Raw genomic sequence first — 11412 nt, forward strand, 5'->3', positions numbered from 1 at the left:
GAGCCTAGAGTTTGCTTGTCTGTCATTTTGCTCAAGTATATAGATTTTCAATCCTTTCTCAATGACATTCACTCAGCCTTTGTGAGAACCATTTACCTCATTTCCAAAGTAGTTATATTAATTTCTAACTTTCAGTCTCTTGTGAATATCAGTTTAGCTGGATATGTAAGTTATTATCAAAGGGCTTGGTATATTGTAGGCCTTCAGTGCATCATAACAATAACTTCAATTATATTATTATTTTGAAATAACAGTTTGGAGAGTGATATTATATTATTTCACTACCAATATCCTGAGAGACTTGAGGGAATGATGGGGGAAAACCTCTGCAGCATGCTAATTCTAGGTTACATTTTGTCTAATGGAAAGCACAGAACTCTTACTTACCTTATCCTAAGTTGATAGATGCTTTGTATAAGTCTGAGTTAGAGAATGGCTTTATAATCTGATTTCCACTAAGAAGCTCTTCTAGGTTGGCAGGTTGCCATGGCATCCAGACCCAAAATGATGGACCCAATTTGTCTGCTGGAAAGTGTCAAGGTGCTGTCAGTGAACCAAAAATCTCTGCAGATTCTTGGTGAGATTTCTTTGCCAGAGCTGGTGGTGGCCATTGTATGACCGTATCATACAGGCAAATCCTACTTGATGAACCATCTTGCAGGTCAGAATCATGGTGAGTGTTTTACTGGGTCAAGGACCAATTGCTTGATTCTAGCTAATACCTCAGCTTCTTAAGTTTTGTTCTGATCATGTGTAGGGAGAACCAAACTTCTCTTAAAAAGTCAACTTTCCACTCTTAATTCTCACTGCTAAATCACTGTCTTACTGTAATTCATTATCATATTGTATGTTTAATTCCTGTAAAGCAAAATTTCTCCTACCAATTCTCACAATCCTACCTTATTTTACATGCTTAAGCACTGGACTCTTGCAATTGTGTCTACTCGCTCTTGAAACACATTTTGCTTTTTTATGGACTATTCTCATCAACATATAAATGTGTTCAAATGTCTATAATCTTAAAAATATCTCCTGTATGTCATATACTACTGTGGCTAACACCTCTCCCCACTTTTGAAAAATTTGTCTGACAAACAATATAATCTTGATTTTCTTTTTTACACTTTTTTCTCTTCCCATGTCTGTCTTCAGTCCATTTCTCTCTGGCTTTGAACCTCACCATTCTTTCAAGATACTCTTGTTATGGTTATCAGTGACTTCCATTTTGTCTGATTCATGGATTCCCCTTTGCCTCTATGTTGAGCCCTTGCTTGGTATCTTTATCACAATTAATATTCCTTCCTCCTTGAAACAGATGACACACAAAGTAGGACATTCCTGAGGAAATGGAGAAAGCACCAACTCGTATGCTGGGATACAGACATTCCAATAGATCTGACTCTGTAGCCCCTTGGTGGTTTAGATTATCTGCTCTAACTGATTGCTGCTTTCTCCCCTCTCCTCACAGGCTTTCCTCTAGGCTCTACAATGCAATCTGAAACCAAGGGCATCTGGATGTGGTGTGTGCCTCACCCACGCAAGCCCAATCATACTCTGGTGGTCCTTCTGGACACTTAGAGCCTGGGGGATGTGTGAATGGTAAAGCAGAAAGTCACAGTTAAATAGTTTTTATTCTGGATTTTCCCCTTATCTCTCCATGGTCCTAGAAATTTTACTGCTTTAATCTGTAAAATCTAGAAATCAATTATAGTAAATAAGGCAAACTATGATTTGTTTGAATCTCACTTCTAGGTAAGATATCATGGTGTCTTAGATAAATTCTTTTATTTCTTGGCACTGTGTGGATGACTTGATTACATTTAGTAAGTCATTATTGAACAGCTGAGATCCAGGCCTTTGGACTTAGCATTGTAGATATCAGTGACCAAAGTAAAGGTCCTGCCCTAAAAGATTCTTTAGTTCAATTGACAAGACATTATCTGCAGTCAGATTTAGTACCATGTAATTGGGAAAGAAGCAGGCTGGATAGAAGAAGAAATTACATTGCATTGCAATCCCCAATTTCTGGGAATTTCATGGGAGCTCCATGGCTGGAATGGCTTTTTTGAGTTATCCTGGGTTTGGGACAGGGTTGCTGATACATTTTTGAAGAGCTTCTCCAGAAGCCTTTCTAATTAAGAGGGCTGACACCTGAAGACTGTCTTCCACCAGCACTCCCAACAGCTGGGGGAATAAGTCCTTCAGTTTTGAAAGGCAATCCAGGCAGCACCTGACTGGTTTTGAGAGCTTACAGTTAAGCATAACTAAGAAAGAGGAGAAGTATCAATCTGTGAGTGAGGAAAAATTTCTGATTCACCTTCTTAGCTACAAGGTGAAGAGTGTATTTGAGGGTTGGATTTAAGGGACGGGTTTACATTTTCCATGATGTAGTTCATCAACAACTCACAGAGTGTTCTGGAAATCTGTGAGACACTTCTGAATGTGCAAGTTCTATAAAAGTAATTTTTTGTCCTACAAGAAACATTTTAAAATGGATTTTTGGTGTTTTAGCTTTCTGCTAATGGGTGAAATGAACTATCCCTCCTTTCCCCCTTTTGAGATTTATTTGGAAATAATACTTACATTTTTATAGCTCTCTCTTTTTCCTCAACGGGAGTTAGAAAGTCTGTGCTTATTTTTAAAGCCATATATCAAATAATGATATAATCTTCTTGTTGAAATAATTGTTTGTCATAACTGCTACTGCTTCTTATCCTAATTGATTATTTTTAAAAAGTGGGTTTTGGGGAAAGAAAGTAATGAATAAACACTTATCCCCCCCAAACTCCCATTTAGAATCTTCTCAACATAAACCACAATTTTTGCATTTGCACTGGGAGCAACTTTACATACCATTTATAATAAAAAACAATTTCCAGTTTATGCCATTATTTAGACAATGCTATGATTTATACAAATTAGCCTGGGCTTTAAGGCCCTTGATTAGGCTGCATGAAAGCTCACCTTAACTTCTCCACTTGCCCTCTGCCCTCAAGTGACTCTAACTACAAGACCCCTGTCTTCTCCCATCTCTAATTTTGTTTCTCTGGATTTTCCTGTCTATGGGATCACCTTCATTTCTTCAGTTCCACATATACCAGTTCTTTAATATTCATCTCAAGACTTTGAGGAAGTTTTCAGATTATATATTCTTTCTCCAAATTTCATAGCTCTGTTCTTCCTTGATAGACTTCTAAATTTTAGTTTAGTGTTATAGCTATAGGTTTCACTGCTTATATACATTACTGAGAGTAAGCCTTTTACAGATACTTCTATCTTTGTTGCAATACTGTTATGGATGTTTGTCCACTGCTTTGAAATAGTCATGTTGAAAGAAATAATCTTCATTTTTAGCATTGCTTTTTTAAAATCTAAGAACAGTGGGGGATATTTAGTAGCTTCCTGCAAGTATTTATTGATTGGATATAATTTAAATACCAAGTTATGCCAACTATGGTTTATTTTACATGGACTCTGATTAATAAATATATGCAGAATGAATAAGTGCCCACACTCATCACTGAATTCCTAATTACACAACAGGTACTGTATTAGTTTTTCTGTGTATGTTATTTTACTTTATCCAATTGAGGAAAAAGAAAGCACTGTGAACATTAGAATCCTTTTATATATGAAAAATTTGCAAACACAAGAAGTGTCTCTGTAATTGTCAAAGTTGATATCTGCATTTACATCTGTCTTCAAGCAATTTCTTTGCGTGTTGAGTATGTTAGCTGAAATAATAAATGAAACCATGATTGAAGAAGTGTACAGATGAATTTCTAATGTAGGGGTAAACTTCTAACTCTCTTGTTCTAATGTGCTTTCTAGGATGAATCTAAGAAGGATTCATGGATCTTTGCCCTGGCCGTGGTTCTGTGCAGCAGCTTTGTCTAGAACAGCATGAGCACCATCAACCACCAGGCCCTGGAGCATCTGCAGTATCCTTCCAGGTCCTGAACCACCATGTTTCACTGAATTCATGGGAATGAGGATAGAGTCAGTCTCTCCTTTCCTGTCATTTAGTTTTCTTGGGTGGAGCAGAGGGGACCCATGGCAAAAGAGTGTGTTTATAATATTTTTATACTAGAGAAATGTGGGAATTGTTGGTAGTGAGTTTCTTTTCCCTAACCAAATCTTAGTTATGCGACAGAGCTTGAAAAACATCAGGGAGGGCAAAGTCGTCTCAAACACCTGATAGAGTAGAAGTTTCCACAGAATTTGTGAATTTCTTTCTAGACTTTATCTGGACTGTATGGGATTTCACCCTGGAGTTGCAGTTATGTGGTCAGCCTATCACAGAAGATGAGTACTTGGAGAATGCCCTGAAGCTGATTCCAGGTATCAGAGTATGGCCTGGGCAGTGTACGGCCCAATAGAGTGTGGGATCTACTAAACAATATCCCTCAACTCTGTGATTGCATTTGTATTTGAGACTAAATCAAAGTCTGTGGAAATGGTGGCTGGAAAGTGGGTTGCAAAGATCTAGGGGCTACAGTTGAAGTTTACTCAAGAAAAGTAAAGTGTAAAGTGAAATTACTCAAAACCAATTTGTTTTTTTATACATCTTTAAATTTAGCATCCAGATTTAAATGGGTGCTGAAACATTCTAAAGACTGGACGCTGTGTTTCCTATTCCTTCAATTTGTCTCTGTTGAAGAAAACAACTAATCAGCTAATTGTTAGACATGAAACTGCAGTGAAAAGATTATCTAATGAACAAAATGTAGATTTCACATATTATTCTTTTCAAAGAGGGATATAAAACTTTCTAATCCTGTATAATTATATCATCAACAAAATGATTCTATGTTGTAAATAAACTTGAAGAGGTGACTGTCTTTACAATCTATGCCTTTTCAATAATATTGACAATTATTAGAACATTCATTTTACCTTCCACATCATAGCTTTCTCCTAATTCCCACATGTTTACCCATGATTTAATTACAAGGTAATAAATAATTTTCATGGGTTACATTTCCAAGGATGTGTGTCTATTGAAACCTTGAGAGAAATATCAATCCCAATTTATTCATTCTTACTTTCACATTTCTATTTATGATTTCTCAAAACAGCTATTAAGAAATTGGCTGGCAGGAGAGGACCAGATATAATCATTTACCTCAAAGAGTTTATAGATTAGTGGTGATACCTTAAAATTACATTTCAGGTACATTTATATTTCAGAGGTTTTTACTAAAAAATAGATAACCCTGCATCAATTATTTTTAGCATCAAAACAGTTTTCCTTAAATAATGAGGATGTCATTCCTAATATTCCAATTACTGTCCATGATCCCTTGTCTGTAGCTCTGTTTTTGGTTCCACAGCTCAATTCCTACATGAGGTTGAGTTGAGCAGAAAGTTTCATGTGACCTTTCATCCTTTTAGCTGCTAGTTAAGCAAACACATCATAGACAACCACTCTACTATGTGCATGTCTGGAGAGACCAGCCATAGGTTTCCTTTACTGGATCAGATGTCTCCCTAAATTTCTCTGCAGTTATATCATTGGTATAAGTCTGATGTGCAAAGAAGTATTGAATGTCTATGTTAAAAGAGTTCTATGTGTAGAAATGGCAAAGACACACAAATCCCTGCCATGAACACCTGTAATCCCCTGGCCTGAAGACTCTACACACTAAAATCCCTGTTTTTCTGTCCCTCAGGGAAGAATCCCAAAGCCCAAACATGCAATCTACTCAGAGACTGCATCAGGCATTTATTTCCAAGATGGAAGTGTTTTGACTTTGACTGGCCAACATAGGAAAAAAAAAATTCTAGCCAATATTGGGATGGTATCTGAAGACCAACTGGATCCTAAATTCCAGGAGCAAACAAAAAATTTCTGTTCTTACATCTTCACTGATGCAAGGACCAAGACCTCACAGAAGGAATCATGTTCACTGGGAAAGGTGAGTCCCTTTTTCCCATTTCCATGGGGACTGCTATGTGTTGAATATTTTATATAATGTGCTTTCTACAATTTTTGTTTGATTCTATAAAGAATTCTGATTTTACAGACATTTATACTCCATGAAGAAATCTGTATACTTTATAATTATCTCACTTTGGGGGCTTTACAAATTCCTCCTCCAAATTGCAATTTTTGTCAATGATATCGGTGACTCCCACTTATCTGAAAACATCCTCCAATTAGAATATAATCACTCTTTTGGTGTAAAAACAGAATACTGCATGTTTTCAAAGGAAGTCCTATACAATAAGTGTTCTTCACAAGAAGAATTCAAAAGATATTTTGAGAATTTATAGTGGTCCAGAAATAAATAATAGCACATAAATCACTGAAAATCCATTCAAAGGCTCAGAATTAGGAATAAATTAAACATGGTACACTTTGCCTCATCTATCTATCTATGTAATCTATATTGCTTTCAATTTTTAAAATGAGAAACTGTATTTTCCAGGTAGCCCCTAGTATGTTAGATAGAAGTAGATATTAACTTTTTTAGTCCTGTGGCCTGGAAAACCATAAAAATGAAGAGTCAGTAGGAAAATGAAGGTGATAATAGTAGAAGGAGGTAGGGGTGCGTGTGTGTGTTTGTGTGTGTGCATGTGTATATGACCCTAGAAGCATAGTCTCAGAATCCTGGAGCCATTGACTGATAACTTGATATTTAGCCCCTAAATTTCCTGGCTTCTTCAGGGCTGAGGACTCTGGTTGTGACCTACGTGGATACTAGCAATAACGAAGCAGTTCCTCACTTGGAGAACCCAGTGACAACTCTGGCCCAGCTGGAGAACTCAGCTGCCATTCAGAAGGCAGACAACCACTACAGCGAGCAGATGGCCCAGCGAGTGAGCTTCCCCACAGACATGCTGCAGGAGCTGATGGAGGAGCATGATGCCTGTGAGAGGGAAGCCCCTGCAGTCTTCATGGAGCACTCTTTCAAGGATGACAAGCAGGAGTTCCAGAAGAACCTTGTGGTAATCTGTCTTCGTATTTATCATATGTCCCCTCCCCTTGAAGAATGAAGCCTAGAAGTGTTGTTACTGGTCCCACGGCTCATCTCTTACTCAGGGATAAAGTAGTCCATGTTCTCATGAGGGACAGAGTTTCAAAGGACTACATTTCCTTCTTTTTTGACTGCTAGAACTCAGGCAGTTTATCTGGAACTCTCTTTGACCTTCAATGAAAAATCAGTATGGATATCCTCTTGAAATAAATACTTCTGTGGATTCCAAGCCTGTCCAGAACACCCAAGACATTCTTTAGCTGGCTTCTTTTTCTGTGAACACACTCCTATGGCTGGGAACCAAAATTTCTCTTTTCAGATCCACATCTCTGGCCACTTTCAGCTTAGGTTGCTCCTTGTTGTATCTTTCATTGAAGACAGACAGAATCACTGAATGTGGCAGCTTCAAGGAACCACAGAGATTAGGTAATGCAACTCCAACAGCTCAGATGAAATACCCAAAGGAGGTTAGGGAACTTCCCCATGGTCTTCCAGAGTTTTCAGAGCTGTGAATAAATCAAATCTTGTGACTGCTGTTTTATTACATGTCCTCCAACAGAATACTTTTCTCATGAGGAACACAGTTAGACCAATTCTTCTACCAGATCCTTTGGAAATTTACTTCCTCTGTTCCTTGCTTCTGGTGACAGCCCTCTATCTTTCTTCCCTCTAGGAAATCATAAAGAATAAGAAAGATGATTTCTTGATGCAGAACGAAGAGACATCAATCAAATATTGCCAGACTAAACTTGATCAGCTTTCAAAGGCACTAATAAAAAGTATCTCAGCAGGAACTTTCTCTGTTCCTGGAGGTCATGAACTCTACAGGAAAGCAAAGGAAATTATTGAAAAGGATAATACCAAGTGCCCATGAAAGGAGTGAAGGTGAGGAATAAGGGAAACATGGGGAACCTACAGAATACTCAAAGGGGTCTCCTGAAAATCTGAGAGTGCAGCTCCATGCATGCATAAAGAGAGAGTATGGGGCCATTCAAACAGCTTTGGCTCTTAAGGTTCACTGCATGCTATTTATTCCTGAAGAGAGTACAAATGTCAACTCCCAAACATGAGTACAGATTTCTTAAATCCACAAGAGACAGAACAGAAATTATTCTTTTTTTTATGCAACAACATATTTGATGCATTGAGCACTGATAATTTACAATTCAGTCTTTGTACACAAGGATGATCACAAGTGAGAAAGGAAGTCAACTACATAGACAAGTTATAACACTCAGGAAAGAGCTACTTAGGTGTTAGAAACAAATATAATAATAACAATAAAAAACAACAATAATAATGCAACTATTATATATTGAACTGTTGTTTCCTATAGCCAAAATGTTAAGCTCTTTCAATAGACTCTTTAACTTAATCTTTCAAATAGCATTAAGAAGCATCTACATTATCAACATTTTAAAGATCTGAACTGAGAATCATAGGCAGGTTAAAATAAATTGTCTAAAGTTATAACCAGCTAGTGGCAGAAGAGAACAGCAGCACAATTTAGAGGCACTATTTCACACTGGGAAAGAAGATATGTAAAAGCACCAGAGATTTGGGGTTTGTAGAACTGAACATGATTCTGACTGGCTAGATTCTAGAGTGGGGAGAAGGAAGTAGCACTGGGCAAGAGACTGGAGAGAGACAGGTCACTCTAAGGAGCTTGGACTCATTGTAAGGAAACACTGTGGAACTTTAAACATGAAGCAAAAGTTACATGGACTTAGTTGTCTTTGCAGCACTAATTTCCCTATTGGAAATCTAATTTCTGTGCTCCTCCTTGGTTCCTCAGGGAAATGAGTTCCTCCAGAGATTTCTGAAGTCCCAGGTGGCACTAGAGAAATCCTGCAGGCAGATAAAGCCCTTACTGATGGGGAGAAGGCCATAGCAGGTACGGGGTAGGGCTGGGCTCACAGTGGGATGGGTATGTTCTTGCAGTGCCCTCTGACAGTTGTGAGAGCAAAACCTTCCCAATACCGGAGCTTCCTTCCTTTCTGTGGAACAACCCTGCTGCACCTGGAAACAGCAAAGGGAACTGTGATTGGACGCCAGACAGACAGAGCCTTTTCTCTCACATTCTGAAGTGTACTCTCAATGGTGTGGACACAGGGTGTGGGGGGAGGACTTAAGAGATTTCCTACCACTCTCTTCAATTTGGTTTGGCCTCTGAGCTCAGGAGGGTGGAGGTCAATCCTTGCCTATTTTTTCCCTCTCTAATACCTCCCTGGGGCAGAAGAGTGGACCAGGAAGGAGACAGCTGAGAAGGAACAGGAACTGCTGAAACAGAAACTGCAGGAGCAGCAGCAGCAGGTGGAGGCTCAGAAGAGAAGTCTCCAGAAACACATAGTCCAGATGATGGAGAAGCTGGTGAGAGAAAGAGAAAACCTGCTGAGAGAGCCAAACAAGATATTGGAGCATCAGCTGAAGGTGAATCAGGCTGTGGCAGTAGTAGAGCTTGATAGCTTTGTCCTCATACCCAAGGAAGGGATGGGTGAAGGTTACAGCATGGTCATGCAGAGATCACAAGTGCATCTACTGCCTGTGATTTATTAAAACCCTGAAGCCTTTGAATCCTTCCAAAACCTTTAAATTTGGCTCTGTAAGTAGACTTTGGAGAGTTCAGGATGAGTATTCTCCCCCTACTCCAAGCCCTCAGAGAATATAAATAGGGTTGAATAACCATTTAGAGAATTTTAAAATGATCTCACAGGGCTTGATTGAACAGATATTCCAACTATGTGTGTTTAATATGAACAACAACTAGTATGCTCTACCAAGATCACTACCTTTTACCAGGAGACCTGCTCAGCCCAAGGCCCTGAAGTAGATCTGTGCTGACATAAAACTACCAGAAATGTCCAGACTTAAAAACACATAGAAATGATAGATTTTACACTTGCTGCATTGCCTCCAGGTGTGGACAGATCCCCAAGCTATCATGTGGCTTGGGGGGATTTCTCTCATTGTTCATCTGAACATGATTTATAAGAGATTTCTATAATTTAGGGGCCATGTGTTTATAACAGATTTCTACAATATGGGTGACAGTGCCATCCTGAGTGGGACTGAGAATTAGTGCAGACAGACCAAGGCTACCTCTCATTTGCATTTTTTGACTGGAAAATATTACATTTGTCCTCATGCCAGGCTTAGCCACCTGGAAAACCCTAAGGTATATGAATATTATTAAGGCTGTAAACTACACTTCCTCTTAATGTTTAGGTCCAAACTAGGAAATATTCCTTGTTACAAGAGTCTCCTTTCATGATTAAGAGAGAATAATTTTAGGAATGAAACAAAGATAGTCTGACAAAGTTTTAAAGTTTGACAAAATGTAATCCTTGAAAAAATGGGGGATTTAAAAAGTTTTACTTCCTTCCTCATTTTTATGTTTTTTAGGTCCAAGAATATCTGTGTACTGAAGGATTTAGAAATAAATGTGAGGAGATGAGTACAGAGATAAATCATTTTGGAGACAGGATTGTTGATACTAAAAATGATGATAGTTCCTTGCTTGCACAAGCCTTGGACAACCTTGGCAAAAGAATCACTTCGTTATTGCCTGCCCCAGCTAACATTCTTGGTAATGTTATGAAAGTAGTGAGCTCATTATTTAAAAAGAAGTAGCTCTCCTTGTAAAGAAATCAGATATATAATACAATATACATGTATGTTCTCTGGCCTATTTCTGATGTGCATGCTTTTCACTTTCATCCAGCAATGCTTTAAATATAAAAAGTGATTTCAAGAGAATACTGATGCTTGGCCCATATTAGATAGAATAAATGCATGGACACTTTGATATAGTGTGTTCAGTTTTAGGAAATATATATGTGTGCAAAATCATATATATGTGTATGTACATGTAAACAAGAGTTTCACTGAGGCTTCACTTCTAATGGCAAAAGTTTGGAAACCACTTAATGCTCATTTATGTAATTTGGTAATATATATTTTGCATGCATTTATACTAGAATACTAGGTTGCTAGTAAATAGATAGGGGAGCTCTATTTGTATAAATATAGAACAATCTGGAAGATAGAATGTAGAGTGAAAAAATGAGGCACAAAAGAGTTTGTATAATGTGTTCACCGTAAAAAAAAAAAGGCAGTTATTTTGGGCACTCATACACATGTATGTATAGTACATTTCTGGAATATTCATTAGAAATTGGTATCATTGGTTCTCCTGGAGAGGACAGCTTGGTATCAGGGATGGAAAGGACACATGCTTTTCATTATATACTCTATCTTTTCAATTTTGCAAAGATAGCTTGTGTTATTTCTCGAATAACAAAGAAAACAAACTACAATACTAATAATAAAATAGTAAACGGAATGTGAATAAATGGAATTGCTCATTGCTTCCAGAAATGACATTAGCCTGCTCAATAAGGGGTCTAAGACTAAGATCAGAATACTAGAAAAT

The 11412-nt window shown here is 37.9% G+C and overlaps 1 pseudogene; it reads left to right on the forward strand.

The window, feature by feature from the left end:
* Positions 1–322: 322 nt before the first annotated feature.
* LOC135320536 (guanylate-binding protein 6-like) lies at positions 323–10610 on the forward strand (annotated as a pseudogene).
* Positions 10611–11412: the final 802 nt, after the last annotated feature.

The sequence above is a fragment of the Camelus dromedarius genome, unplaced genomic scaffold (assembly GCF_036321535.1).
Source record: "Camelus dromedarius isolate mCamDro1 unplaced genomic scaffold, mCamDro1.pat HAP1_SCAFFOLD_179, whole genome shotgun sequence".
Taxonomy (NCBI): domain Eukaryota; kingdom Metazoa; phylum Chordata; class Mammalia; order Artiodactyla; family Camelidae; genus Camelus; species Camelus dromedarius.